Here is a 15,164-nt window from a genome sequence, read left to right on the forward strand (position 1 = left end):
CCCAGAAGAAAGAATATGACCTTAGGGAGTCCTTGGCTTTCCTCCTGGAGGGGGGCCTTTCTCCAGCCCCCACTTATGGTCACTTTCCAGGGCTCCAGGACCAGGCCCAGCTCCCAGCACCAGGTGCAAACCTGGCTCAGCCAGGAAGGCCAGCAGCCACCCAAGACCTGTCATCACGTGGTGGCTCTCCTGGAGGAGGACTTGAGCCCAGGGACAGGGTCCTGGCCAACCCTGGCTCCTAGCAGGGACCCTCACAGAGAGCAACATCAAGGCCGAAACTGCTGATTTCCAGGGTCCTCTTCACCGCCGTGGGCCAGAGTGTCTACATACATATTCACTGGTGCGTGCCTGTGGGGGTGTGGATACATATGTGTACACACACATGTCTGTGGGCCTGTTGGCCACTGTGTGTGCACCCCCATGCTTAGGCTTGCATGCTCACATGTGCTTCATGTGTGCACTTGTGTGGCTGCCTAGTCCATGTGTTGCCATGTGTGCTCAAGTGTGCATGCCCGTGTGTATGTGTGTGTGTGTCCCCGGCTGCAAGCCCATGTGTGCCTACACCCGTGTGTCCCTGTGTGGATGCCCAAGTACATGTGCTCACATCGGCGTCTGCCTCTGTGTGTGTGCACACAGACATGATGCCCAGAACAGGTGGCCTCTCCCTCCCAGGGTCCCCTGTGCTCGCTCTCAGCCATGCCTGCCGCCTGCCTCTCCAGGAAGCCCTGTGATCCCTCTGGCCCTGCCTGTGTGGTTCTCGTGCTACCGGCCTCCACTTAATGGTTTCACTGCAGTTGTGTCTCTGAGGGCTCAATCTTTATTTTTTTGAGACGGAGTCTCGCCCTGTCGCCCAGGCTGGAGTGCAGCGGCACGTTCTCGCTCACTGCAAGTCCGCCTCCCAGGTTCATGCCATTCTCCTGTCTCAGCCTCCCATGTACCTGGGACTACAGGTGCCTGCCAACAGGCCTGGCTGATTTTTTGTATTTTTAGTAGAGACGGGGTTTCACCATGTTAGGCAGGATGGTCTCGATCTCCTGACCTCGTGATCCACCCGACTCAGCCTCCCAAAGTGCTGGGAATACAGGCTTGAGCCACTGCGCCTGGCCTCATTTGAAATTTTTTTTTTTAACTTTTTTATTTTTTATTTTTCTGAGACGGAGTTTCACTCTTGTCACCCAGGCTGGAGTGCAATGGTGCAACCTTAGCTCACTGCAACCTCTGCTTCCCAGGTGCAAATCATTCTCTTGCCTCCGCCTCCTGAGTAGCTGAGATTACAGGCACACACCACCACATCTGGCTAATTTTTGTATTTCTAGTAGAGGCGGGGTGTCACCACACTGGCCAGGCTGTTCTCAAACTCCTAACCTTAGGTGATCCACCTGCCTTGGCCTCCTAAAGTGTTGGGAATACAGGCGTGAGACACCGCGCCTGGCCTTTTTTTTTTTTTTTTTTTTTTTTTTTTTTTTCACTTTAAATTCTGAGATACATATGCAGAATGTGCAGGTTTGTTACATAGGTATATGTGTGCCATGGTGGTTTGCTGCACCCATCAACCCATCATCTAGGTTTTAAGCCCCAGATGAACTAGGTTCTGTCCTAACGCTCTCCCTCCCCTAGCCCCCAACTCTCTGACAGGCCCCAGTGTGTGATGTTCCCTTCCCTGCGTCCATGTGTTCTTTTTTTTTTTTTTTTGAGATGGAGTCTCGCTCTGTCGCCCAGGCTGGAGTGTAGTGGCTGGATCTCAGCTCACTGCAAGCTCCGCCTCCCGGGTTTACACCATTCTCCTGCCTCAGGCTCCCAAGTAGCTGGGACTACAGGCGCCCGCCACCTCGCCCGGCTAGTTTTTTGTATTTTTTAGTAGAGACGGGGTTTCACCATGTTAGCTAGGTTGGTCTCGATCTTCTGACCTCGCGATCCACCCGTCTCGGCCTCCCAAAGTGCTGGGATTACAGGCTTGAGCCACCGCGCCCGGCCTATGTGTTCTCATTGTTCAACTCCCACTTACGAGTGAGAACATGTGATGCTTGATTTTCTGTTCCTGTGTTAGTTTGCTGAGAATGATAGCTTCCAGCTTCATCCCTGCCCCTGCAAAGGACACAAACTCACTCTTTTTTATGGCTGCACAGTATTCCATGGCATATATATGCCACATTTTCTTCTTCTTTTTTTTTTTTTGAGATGGAGTCTCGCTCTCTCGCCCAGGCTGGAGTGCGGTGGTGTGATCTCAGCTCACTGCAAGCTCCGCCTCCCGGGTTCATGCCATTCTCCTGCCTCAGCCTCCTGAGTAGCTGGGACTACAGGCACCTGCCACTGTGCCTGGCTAATTTTTTGTATTTTTAGTAGAGATGGGGTTTTACCGTGGTCTCGATCTCCTGACCTTGTGATCTGCCCGCCTCCGCCTCCCAAAGTGTTGGGATTACAGGCGTGAGCCACCGCGCCCGGCCTTTTTTTTTTTTTTTTTTTTAAATAGAGTTTCATTCTTGTTGCCCAGGCTGGAGTGCAATGGCATGATTTTGGCTCACCACAACCTCCGCCCCCCAGATTCAAGCAATTCTCTTGCCTCAGCCTCCTGAGTAGCTGGGATTACAGGCATGTGCCACCACGCCTGGCTAATTTTGTATTTTTAGTAGAGATGAGGTTTCTCCATGTTGGTCAGGCTGGGCTCGAACTCCGGACATCATGTGATCCACTTGCCTCGGTCTCCCAAAGTGCTGGGATTACAGGTGTGAGCCACTGCGCCTGGCCTGCCACATTTTAATTACCCAGTTTATCATTGATGGGCATTTGCGTTGGTTCCAAGTCTTTGCTATTGTGAATAGTGCTGCAGACATGTGCATGTGTCTTTATAGTAGAATGATTTATAAGCCTTTGGGTATATACCCCATAATGGGATTGCTCAATCAAGTGGTATTTCTGGTTCTAGATCCTTGAGGAATCACCACACGTCTTCCCAATGGTTGAACCAATTTATGCTCCCAGTGAGGGCTCAGTCCTGACGATTCTTGGTGATGGTCCCAGGAGAGTGACAAAGCACTCCTCCTTAGGCCTGGAACCAGCCAAGGGGCAGAAGTCTTTGTTGCTGTTATCTTAAATCGTGCCCCTGAGTCTGTTCCCTCCCGCCACCTCACCCCCAGGCTCCCTGTCTCCCCTGAGCCTGTTCCCTCTCACCCCCTCGCCCCCCAGGCTCCGTCTCCCCTGAGCCTGTTCCCTCCCACCCCTTGTCCTCAGGCTCCGTCTCCCCTGAGCCTGTTCCCTCCCCACCCCCTCGTCCCCAGGCTCCCTGTCTCCCCTGAGCCTGTTCCCTCCCACCCCTTGTCCTCAGGCTTGGTCTCCCCTGAGCCTGTTCCCTCCCCACCCCCTCGCCCCCAGGCTCCCTGTCTCCCCTGAGCCTGTTCCCTCCCACCCCTTATCCCCAGGCTCGGTCTCCCCTGAGCCTGTTCCCTCCCCACCCCCTCACCCCCAGGCTCCCTGTCTCCCCTGAGCCTGTTCCCTCCCACCCCTTGTCCTCAGGCTCCGTCTCCCCTGAGCCTGTTCCCTCCCACCCCTCGCCCCCAGCTTCCCTGTCTCCCCTGAGCCTGTTCCCTCCCACCCCTTATCCCCAGGCTCCGTCTCCCCTGAGCCTGTTCCCTCCCACCCCTTATCCCCAGGCTCAGTCTCCCCTGCTCCCTTCACTCTTCGGCTTCTCAGCAGCCGAGGCAAGCACGCTCCGCTGGCCGGGTGCTGGGGCACCTCCTCCGGGCTCCGGCTCCTGTGAGACATGGAGAACGTGAGTGATATGGGGTGTGGGGCTGAGAGCCACATCGTGGGCACAGGAGCCCAGAGGGGTGACCTTCAGAGCAGCTGACTCCCAGCTGAGTACAGAGGCCAAGAGGAAGTGAAGAGCCCAGCGGGCAGTGGCCGGTGCTGAGCCCTGCGCGAGTGTGGACAGGCAGGGCTCGAGTGACTCGAGGTTACAACTTCACCCAGAGGGCGGGGGGAAGACTTGCAGGAGTGAGGCTGGGAGCTGGGCAGGTTCAGGCAGCAGAGCCAGGTGGCCAGGAGGGAGGCTGGGGTGGAGGCCCAGAAGCCACACAGTGATCCTGCCTTGGGGAGAGGGGACAGGGGCAGATTGAAAGCTTGTAATGCAGTAGAAGCAGTAGGGCCAGGGGTCACCAGGTAGCCCATGGAGGACCAGGACGGGTCTGGAACAAGCAGGGGCTCTGGCTGAGCAATGAGGAGGCAGGGCCAGGGTGACGGTACAGGGGTCCCCTCAGCCACAGCCCTCTCTGTGCTTGGGGCACCCTGTGTGGGAGGCCCAGGGACCATCCTGCCACGCCATGTTCTGGGGCCCTGAGAATATGGCCACGGATTCCCCTGGCCCCACCTTCCAGATGTGGGGGTTTCCAAGGACCTTCAAGCCACCTCCTGCTCCGGGACACTGGTGGGACCTGGCCTGCAGAGGTGCCCCTTTTCTGAGGGGTCCCTGGTATAAGCTGCCTCACCTCAGGAGGGGCCTCGGGTCAGGGCCATGTACTGTGCCCCCCTACTTCTCCAGCTCTGTCGGGCACCCTGAACCCATTCACCCCCACCCCACCCCGCCCCACCTGGACACTGTCCTCCTCGAGGCCCTAAGCTCAGCCAGGCAGCATTTTCCCAGCAGATGCCCAAGGGCAGTCCCTCCAACATCCCCAGATCTCACTTGTCCCTGAACTTGGCTCTGAACCCTGAACCTACAGCCCTGCCCACTCCTGCTCAGGTGTCCCCTGTAGGCTTGTCTGGCTCCGGTTTCAGGCAGTTTTGTTCAAGGGCACTTGCCTCATTCTGAGAAACAGGAAAAGCAAATAAACTCCCCCTTTCAAGGGGCTCCACAGGAAGGAATTTGAGAGGGAAGCTCAGAAGTTTCTGGAAGGACATTTGTCCAGGTCCAGCCCAGCACAGACCCCCTGCAGCCCACATGAGAAGGACCACGAGCACCATCACCTGCAAGCATGGAGTCCTTCACGCACACTCATGGTGGCGACTCTACTCCCAGGCTCTCCTGAGATGCCAGGTCCCCACGCTTACCCCACGTTCACCCCCATACTCACCCCTGTGGAGCACTTACCCTGCTCCTCCAGCCCTGTCATCCCAGACCCTCAGACCCCACCACCCACAGAGCCCTCCCCCTCCCTGGTCTCCCAGGTGAGCTTTGCTGTTGGGAGTGTGCATGCCTGCGTGTGCACACCCATGCGACTGTGTCAGTGCCAGGTGCATGCCTCGCCTCCCACACGCTCCCCCAGAAGGAAGCCCAGGGCCAAGTGGCACCTGGTGTCCACCCTGCAGCCCATCCTGGAGGTAGGGCAGCAAGTGGTGGTGGCCGGGCCAGCTCTGCCCAAGACTTTCACCTCCCAGCCCTGCCATGCCAACCCAACAGGGGACACCCATTCATTCACCCAGCACCCCATCCCCACAGCAGTGGGAGGCCTAAACCAGAGTCAGTTAAGAGGCCAATTGGGCCAATTGGAAGCCCAGAGACAAGTCCACCTGCTAATCCCTGGGACCATGACTGAGACCTTATTTGGAGTGAGCGTCTTCGCAGCTGTCATGGAGGGGGGAGCTGGAGATGAGGCCACCCTGGATCATCCAGAGGGCCCTAAACCCAACAATAAGTGACTCTAAATCCAAGAACCCATGTGGGATACAGGTGCAACCCTGGGCACACAGGGGCCCCCAGAAGCTGGGAGGGGCCAGACAGGGTCCTGCACTAGAGCCCCCAGGAAGACCCTGGGTAAAAGAGCCTGAGGCTGAGCTGCTGAAGCATAGGCAGACCCCACCTGGTTGGAGCTGACCCCAGCACAGGCAGCAGGGGCCAAGTTCTGTCCACAGTTGTCATTGTAGGAAGGAGGTGGTGAGAACAGCTTCTCACCACCCCAGGAGCTTTCCCTGAACAAGAGCACGGAAAGAGAGAAAGTTGCGGGGATGGTCACTCGCGTCCCTGGACTCTGCAACTGTGCCCTTATTTAGCAAAGGGAACTTTGCAGATGTCATTGAGGTAAGGATCTTGATCCCCAGGCTCCAGACCCGGGGCCCCTTGAATCAAGAAAGGATCGTGTTCCACAGCCAGAACCTCCTACGGTCATTCTATCTTCCGTCCTCCCAAAGGCATTTTCGGTCACCTGCATGGTGATTGTTCCCGCGGAAGGGGGCCGTCGGGTGTGGTGAGGAGTGGTGGACTCTGGCTGTGAATGGAGACTGGCCAGGCACGGTGGCACAAGCCTGTAATCCCAGCACTTTGGGAGGCTGAGACGGGCGGATCACGAGGTCAGGAGATTGAGACCATCCTGGCTAACACGGTGAAACCCCGTCTCTATTAAAAAAATACAAAAAAACTAGCTGGGCGAGGTGGCGGGCGCCTGTAGTCCCAGCTACTCGGGAGGCTGAGGCAGGAGAATGGTGTGAACCCGGGAGGCAGAGCTTGCAGTGAGCTGAGATCCGGCCATTGCACTCCAGCCTAGGAGACAGAGCGAGACTCCGTCTCAAAAAAAAAAAAAAAAAAAAAAAAAAAAGAATGGAGACTACATCTGGGAAATTCACACACCTCTGTGCTCCAGCAGCCAGTGTAGGGCCTCAGGGATCAGGTGAGCTGTGGATTTTCAGCACACGTGCATCTCACAGTGGACCCAGGGTGGTCACCCTCAGTCTCAGAGCAAACAACTGGGACAGAAACATGCAACAGCTGGAAGAACCCCCAGCCGGGCATGGGGCTCATGCCTGATATCCAGCGATTTGAGAGGCTGAGGCTGGAGGCTTGAGCCCAGGAGTTGAAGACCTGGGCAACCAAAAGAGACCCCATCTCTACAAAAACATTTAAAAATTAGCCAGGCATGGTGGCGTGCACCCGTAGTGCCAACTACTTGGGCAGCTGAGGCAGAAGGATCCCTTGAACCTGGGAGGTGGAGGTTGCTGAGATTGTACGACTGCCCTGCAGCCTGGGCGACAGAGCAAGGCCGTGTCTCAAATAAAACAAAACAAAACAAAAACACATTTCTGACACGTGTCAGGGGCAAAGCCCAGCTTGGGTGTGCGACCTGCGACCCTGCCCAGGCAAGGATTTCCTGCTTCTTACTCACAAACCCATCACAAGGTCAAGAACTGTGCCCTCCCAAGGGCCTTAGCAGGACAAAACCCCTGCCCCCAACACTGGCTTCCTGGAGTCAGGGGAGATCCCAGACAGACAGGATGGGTTTTCCAACAGAAGCCCCTAGACAATTGGCTCCCGGCCACACCCCTTCCCCTTTTAAAATCCTTGATAAAAACCTGCTGGTTTTGTGGCTCAGGTGGGCGTCATGTTCCTACCGATATGGGATGTCACCCCGGAGACCCAGCTGTAAAATTCCTCTCTTTGTGTTCTCTCTTTATTTCTTTTTTTGTTTTTTTTTTTGTTTGTTTGTTTATTTGTTTTTGAGGCAGAGTCTTGCTCTGTCGCCCAGGCTGGAGTGCAGTGGCGTGATCTCGGCTCACTGCAAACTCCTCCTCCCGGGTTCACGCCATTCTCCTGCCTCAGCCTCCTGAGTAGCTGGGACTACAGGCGCCCGCCACCGCGCCCGGCTAATTTTTTTATATTTTTAGTAGAGACGGGGTTTCACCATGTTAGCCAGGATGGTCTCGATCTCCTGACCTCGTGATTCACCCACCTCGGCCTCCCAAAGTGCTGGGATTACTGGCTTGAGCCACCGCGCCCGGCCTCTTTCTCTTTATTTCTCAGTTGGCCGACACTTATGAAAATAGAACTGGGCCGGGTGCGGTGGCTCAAGCCTGTAATCCCAGCACTTTGGGAGGCCGAGACGGGCGGATCACGAGGTCAGGAGTTCGAGACCATCCTGGTTAACACGGTGAAACCCCGTCTCTACTAAAAAATACAAAAAACTAGCTGGGCGAGGTGGCGGGTGCCTGTAGTCCCAGCTACTCGGGAGGCGGAGGCAGGAGAATGGTGTAAACCAGGGAGGCGGAGCTTGTAGTGAGCTGAGATCTGGCCACTGCACTCCAGACTGGGCGACAGAGCGAGACTCCGTCTCAAAAAAAAAAAAAAAGAAAATAGAACTTACGTTGAAATATTGCAGGTGGGTTCCCCTGATACCTGGCCAGGCCCCGTTTTGCAAGAGTTAAACCTCAGTGTAACTACGCAGGGCCAGAGTCACAGTCCATGCCCCATCCCCATGTCATCCACTGCCCTACCCCCAGCTGATGGGGAAGCTAGATTTCCCCTTCCAGTAGAAGCTGTTACAAGGTAATATTTCTGTTCAGACCAAAAAAAAGGAAAGACACCAAAATTCTACTGCCCTGTCCCTCTCCCGCTCCCCGCCACAGTACTGCACGCACACATGCACACATGCAATCCAATTTTTCTTTCTTTTCCAGAACCCAGGATGGAGCTTCTGGCTGGCAGGCCTAGGGAGTAGGTGAGCAGGGCTACCTCTTGAGGGGAATGGTTCTGCCCTGCTCACCTCCCGGTGCCCCTTCCAGGTCACCTGGCCCCACTTGCCAGCCTAGACCTATAAACCTGCACATCTTTTCTTCACTGCAGGACCAGGCTGGGAGTCAGCACCATGCAGCTGAAGTTCAGCAGCCTTCTGGCCCTGGCGACTGGGGCAGGGGAAGGTGGGTGTGAACAGGAGAGGTGGAGGTGCAGGAGGTGCTGGCTGGGAGAGCAAGGTGGCCGGGCTGCAATGGCCCTGGTGACTGGGGCAGGGGAAGGTGGGTGTGAACAGGAGAGGTGGAGGTACAGGAGGGACTGGCTGGGAGAGCAAGGTGGCCGGGCTGCAAGATTCACAGAGGCCTGGTGCAGGCCCTGAGTCCCACTGGTCAGGCTCCCCCCTGCAGCTGAACCCACCCACTCACTGCAGGCCCTGGGCCCTGGCCCTGAACTGCTCTCCACCCTGGCTGGCACAGGACACCCACTGGGACAGGACACCAGCCCCTCCGTGGTCAACATAAGACCCCCAAGAGAGGAGTGAGCTTGTCTTTTCCCCAGGCCAACCTCCAGACCCAGACCACACAGGTAGGCCTCCTCCCTGGGTCCAGTGGGAGGGGCTGCCCTCGGGGGCCTCCCTAGTCCTGCTGCTGGTCAGCTGGGTCTCAGATTCGGGCTCTGCCCACTGTTGGGCCTCCAGCCCCTCACTGGTCATTTCTGGGCAGCAGGGGCCGCAGCTCCCACTCCTGCCTGCTTCCCTGACCCCAGCCTTGACCACATATGCAGGGCCATTTATCCACCGAGTCCCCCAACACTGCCAGGGACAGGGTGGAAACCTGCAAAGGCCTTGCATACCTTGGGAGCTAGAGTGGGGGCTGTGAGCCGCACCAGCACTGACCTGGTTGGCCTCCCCAAGGAGATGAGGCATGCAGTTGGTGTGGCCTGTGCCTGCACCCACCACCCTCAGGGATGCTTCACCCGCCTGGCAGGCCACCCCCCAGGCCACTGCCCAGCATCCCACAGTGTTACGGGTTAGATCCCATGTGCGTGGATCTGGGTCACTGGGAGACCGCTGAGCAGGCGCTGGTCAGCGTGGGCCCCATAGACCTGCTGGTGAACAATGGTGCTGTGGCTCTGCTGCAGCCTTTCCCGGAGGTTACCAAGGAGGCCTGTGACAAGTGGGAAACAGGGACAACAGCCAGGCAGGGGAGCTGCTGAGGATGGGCCGGTGGAGGTGGCCATGGTCGCTCTCTCCTGCCAAGCCCTTCAGTAGGAATCTGTGCTCTGCACCCCAGGTGTCCCAGGTGAGCCAGTGGGAGGGGGAGGCCCATCGCTGAGTGGGCCGGGTGGGAGTGGGGTGGGGTGGGGTGAGTTGTCCCCCACTCTGCTTTCAGATCATAGTCTGAGGCCTTATGGACCACGGAGTGCCCAGCTCCATGGTCAAAATCTCCATCGTGGCCCATGTTGCCTTCCCAACCCCATCACCTACAGTGAGTCCCTCTGCCCCACCTGCACACTGAGTCCATCAAGCAGGCCCCTGGCTCTGCAGATGGGCCTCCCTGGAAGGAGGGCTCAGTCCCTAAAGGTCCTCAGTGTTGCCTCTCAGCAGGCTCCACCAAAGGTGCAAAGCCCACGCTGACAGAAGCCATGGCCACTAAGCCGGGGTCACACTAGGTGGTTGTGGGGGTGGGGCTGGGGACCAGGCCTTAGGGGTGCAAAGCAGGTGCTGGGAGGCAGGGCTGGGGGCTGGTGATGAGAATGGGGAGAACGGAGACCACACAAGGCTCTAGGCAGAGGGGATGGGAATTGGCCAAACACAAGAAGTACCCTCAGGCCTGGGGGTGCCCAGAGACTGTGGGGACAGGGGGCTGGTGCACAGGCTGAGGCCACCACCTCTGGCTCCACTCCCAGATCCGGGTGATTCCCTGAGCTCCATGGTGGTGCTGACAGCCAGGGACCAGAAAGAACTGTCCCATCTCAGCTCTGCTGGAAGATGAGTGCCACACACTGAGGAAGAGTGCAGGTCAGCGTCACCTTGTCAGTGGGGCGACCTGGGGAGCCTAGCCCAACTGCCCTGACAGGCTGCTGCCTCCACAGAGGTGGAGGATTTGTTCCCCAGCATCCTTTTCTTGCTCAGGGACTGCAGCGCCTCCCCAGCAACTCGGACACCCTTATAGACACCAGGTACCCAGTCATCTAGAGCAGCTAGGGGCTCCTGCCCTGACCCCGCCCCAAGGTAAGGCCTGCCACCAGGGTTGGTGTCCCACCCACGCCACGTTCATGACCCCGCCCCTGCCGTGCTACCACTCAAGCTCCCGCCCCACCCACACCCTGCCTCCTCCTGACCCCCCCACAACCAGCCCATTCACGTGCCCCACCTTGTCCCCGCCCTCGCTCAGGCCCCACCCCTCCCTGCCCTGACCTCACTCTTTTTTTTTTTTTTTTTTTTTTTTTTTTTTTTTTGAGACGGAGTCTTGCTCTGTCGCCCGGGCTGGAGTGCAGTGGCCGGATCTCAGCTCACTGCAAGCTCCGCCTCCCGGGTTTATGCCATTCTCCTGCCTCAGCCTCCGGAGTAGCTGGGACTACAGGCGCCCGCCACCTCGCCCGGCTATTTTTTTGTATTTTTTTTTTTGGTAGAGACGGGGTTTCACCGTGTTAGCCAGGATGGTCTCGATCTCCTGACCTCGTGATCCGCCCGTCTCGGCCTCCCAAAGTGCTGGGATTACAGGCTTGAGCCACCGCGCCCGGCCGCTGACCTCACTCTTGATCAGGCCCCAGTCCCACCCCAGCCCCACCTCCTCCTGACTCATCCCCACGCCACGCCTTGCGCATGCCCACAACCCACACTCTGCCTCCCCCAGCTCAGACCCACCACACCCACTAACCCTCCCCACTTGCGCCCAGGCTCGGGACACGCCACGGTCATGCTCCTGTCCCGCCCTTGGGTCCCCACCCGGCCTGTGCCAGGCCCTCCTCTCACAACCCCACTCAGTAGTCACCCGCAGCGCATCCCCCATGCCCTTACTTATCCCAGACTCTGCCCCTAACAGGCCTGCTAACTCCCCGCCCCATTGCCGTCCCCACCACGCCCTTCCCAGGCCACGCCTGCTCCAGCACCTCCAAGGCCTCTATACCTGCCCTGCTCGCCCAGGCCTGGGTCACACCCATCGCCCCACCACGCTCCCCCACGTCCACACCAGGGGCTATGGTAACACACCGCCTTTGTCTCCCCCACCCACTGTGCCCCCTGAGTTGGTGTGGATGGGTTTTAGTAAATAGGAGCTCTTCTCCCTGGGCCAGCACAGACCAGGATTCTGGGCTAGCTGCCATGAGGCTAAGAACAGGAGAAACAGGGACTGTTACAGGAAGTCAGGGACCCCAAACGGAGGGACCGGCTGGAGCCACGGCAGAGGAACATAAATTGTGAAGATTTCATTTTAATGTGGACATTTATCAGTTCCCAAATAATACTTTTATAATTTCTTATGCTTAATTTGGGGAACTGATAAATGTCAGTTTTTTGTTTGTCCGGGAGCATCGGCAGACTGATGTCTAAAGAGTCGAGCTCCCCGAAAAAGAAATTCTTGGCCTTTTTAAGGCTTACAACTTTAAGGGGTCCACGCGAAAGGGTCGTGATAAATCAAGCAAGCGAGGGAAACGTGACTGGGGGCTACCTGCATCAACTAACAGAGCAAAAAGTTTTACAATGCTTTTTTTCATACAGTGTCTAGAATTTACAAATAACACAAGTAGTTTAGGTTGGGGTTGATGTTATTATTATTACTTTGTTTAACTCCTAGGGCCGGGTGGTGGTGCCAAGGTTGTCTGACTATTTATCTTACTTTTGTTTCTTTCTAACTTTTTGCTTTCTCTCTTTCTTCCTGTCTTGTGAACTAGGCAAGGTCGGGGGAGGAGGGCAGCAGGAGGAGTGGTGGTCTCCTTCCTTAGGATCAGTTACAGATGCGTGTGTGTGCACCCGCACACACTGGACCTCCATGTAAAATCTACTTTGTTCTGTGGGTCATGGTAGGAAAGTCTAGAACTACTGCCCTGAGGACCTTCTGTGGCCAGGAGTATGGAATTGGTGACTGGAGGGCCTTTGCATCATCTGGGGCTTTGGGCCCGGAGAGGTGGACAGGCCGGAGGCAAGGGTGGCCAAGAACAGCAGGACGCAAGGTCCTGGTTTGTTCTGGAGGACAGCCAAGTGCATTGTCCCCATCAGACCTGGCACTGCAGCCAGTCCACCCCCCACCCCCCCCGACTGCCCTGTAAACTCTGCTTTCTGGCCCTACCCTTGGAGCCTGCTCTCTGCCTGCCAGCAGCCAAGGGAAGGACACCCCTCAACCTGTCCTTCCTGGAAGGTCCATCTGCTTAGACCCCTCCAATGGCCTGCACATGCCTCCAGGAGAGTGGCCCAGGCCTCACTGGTCCTGAGATCTGTGGCTCAAGACTTGCGCCCTATGAGTCCTGCTGGCTGGTCAGAAGCACCCTTGGCATCCCCCACCCCCACCCTGTGCCCTGTGCCCTCCCAACCACTGCCTGGAGGGCCCGATCCTGGCCCCTAGCCCTCTGCTCTCTTGCCCAGCATTGGGCCCTGTGCCCGTCCACCCCAGGCCTATAGCTCCCCAGATGGTATGGTGACGCCAGGGCCTGGCCGAGGCAAGCACAGCTGAAAACTGCAGGGCCTGTAAGACCCTCAGGCCAGGCCTGGGCTGCAGAGTTGTTGAGCCCAGATTCAGTCCATGGGTTCTCTTTCAGCAGAACTGGGAGCTGGACCTCCAACTTGGGCAGCCTCTTATGGGTGGCCTTAAGTGAGAGGTGCACCCAGAAGTGGATGTGCATTCTCTGGGGGAGGATAAGCTAGATTTGCTGCAACATGACCCTACCTCTGCAGTTCCAGCGGAACTCTCAGCCCCACCTTCCCTATGGAGGGCCTCAGGTCCAGGATGCGCCCCTCATTTTTCTGAACAGGCCGGTTCAGAGCCGGTGAGCTGGGCTGAAGGACGGGGCCAGAGTTGCAGGGGAGAGGTGTGCAGGCTGTTGTCTGTCCTCTGCCCATGACTGGCTGGGTGTGGAGAGAAGGGCCATGGACAGCAGGATTCTCCTTGCAGAAGGGTTGCTGCCCTTTCGTCCTCAGGTGTGGTCTGCGGTGGAGTGGGCTGGCATCAGGGTCTGCAGGCTCAATCGCCTCATGCAGGATGAGAGGTGTGCTCACGGTCCCCTATCAGGGGAACTCGCCCCCAATATTTCTTTCTATTTTCCGTAAGTGTCAGCCGGCTGAGAAATAAAGAGAAAGGGTACAAAGAGAGGAATTTTACAGCTGCACTGCCAGGGATGACATCACATATCGGTAGGACTGTGATGCCCGCCCGAGCCTCAAAACCAGCAACCTTTTATTAAGGGTTTGAAAAGGGGAAGGGCTGTAAGCACAGGGAGGAGGTACAAAGATCACGTGCTTAAAAGGGCAAAAAACAGAACTACTGATAAGTGTCCAACAAAGATCAGAAGGCGAAGGGCAAAAACAGAATTACTGATAAGGGTCCATGTTCAGCAGTGCACGCACGTATTGTCTTGATAAACATCTTAAACAACGGAAAACAGGGTTTGAGAGCAGAGAATCAGTCTGACCACAAATTTACCAGGGCGGAGTTTTTCTCCACCCTAATAAGCCTGAGGGTACTGCAGGAGGCCAGGGTGTATCTCAGTCCTTATCTCAACTGCATAAGACAGACATTCCCAGAGCAGACATTTATAGACCTCCCCACAGGAATGCATTCCTTTCCCAGGGTATTAATATTCCTTGCTAGGAAAATAATTTAGTGATATTTTCCCCACTTACACATCCCTTTATAGGCTCTCCACAAGAAGAAAAATATGGCTCTTTTTGCCTCACCCCACAGGCAGTCAGACCTTATGGTTGTCTTCCCTTGTTCACTAAAAATCACTGTTATTCTGTTCTTTTTAAGGTGCACTGATTTCATATTGTTCAAACACACGTTTTACAATCAATTTGTACAGTTAACACAATTATCACAGTGGTCCTGAGGTGATGTACGTCCTCAACTTACGAAGATAACAGGATTAAGAGATTATAGTAAGACAGGCATTAAGGAAGGAGACCACTACTCCTCCTGCTGCCCTCCTCCCCCCAACCTTGCCTAGTTCACAAGACGGGAGGAAAGAGAGAAAGAAACAAAAGTAAGATAAATAGCCAGACAACCTTGGCACCACCACCCGGCCCCAGGAGTTAAAATAAAAGTAGTAATAATAACATCAACCCCTGACCTAAACTATTTGTGTTATCTGTAAATTCCAGACACTGTATGAAAAAAGCATTGTAAAACTTTATGTTCTGTTAGCTGATGCATGTAGCCCCCAGTCACGTTTCCCACGCTTGCTGGATTCATCACGACCCTTTCATGTGGACCCCTTAAAGTTGTAAGCCTTTAAAAAGGCCAAGTATTTCTTTTTCAGAGAGCTCGGCTCTTAAGACGTGAGTCTGCCGACACTCCCAGACAAATAAAAAACCTCTTCCTTCTTTATCTGATGTCTCAGGAGCTTTGTTTGTGGCTCATCCTGCTACATTTCTTGGTTCCCTGACCAGGAATCGAGGTGATTAATGGATGGTCGAGGCAGCCCCTTAGGCAGCTTATGCCTGCCCTGTAGAGCATCCCTGCGGGGGACTCTGACCAGCTTGAGCCATGTGGATCCTGAGAGCACTCCCGGGTAGGCATTT

General features: G+C 56.1%; 1 long non-coding RNA gene across 1 annotated transcript; it reads left to right on the top strand.

Moving 5' to 3' along the window:
• Positions 1-8,321: 8,321 nt before the first annotated feature.
• LOC115894899 lies at positions 8,322-15,164 on the top strand. Its single transcript, XR_004055132.1, has 7 exons — positions 8,322-8,417; positions 8,543-8,616; positions 8,862-9,016; positions 9,572-9,732; positions 10,340-10,451; positions 10,566-10,664; positions 15,033-15,164. It is a non-coding gene; the product is annotated as an uncharacterized LOC115894899 (long non-coding RNA).

Source organism: Rhinopithecus roxellana, chromosome 19 (assembly GCF_007565055.1).
Source record: "Rhinopithecus roxellana isolate Shanxi Qingling chromosome 19, ASM756505v1, whole genome shotgun sequence".
NCBI classification, from domain to species: Eukaryota; Metazoa; Chordata; class Mammalia; order Primates; family Cercopithecidae; genus Rhinopithecus; species Rhinopithecus roxellana.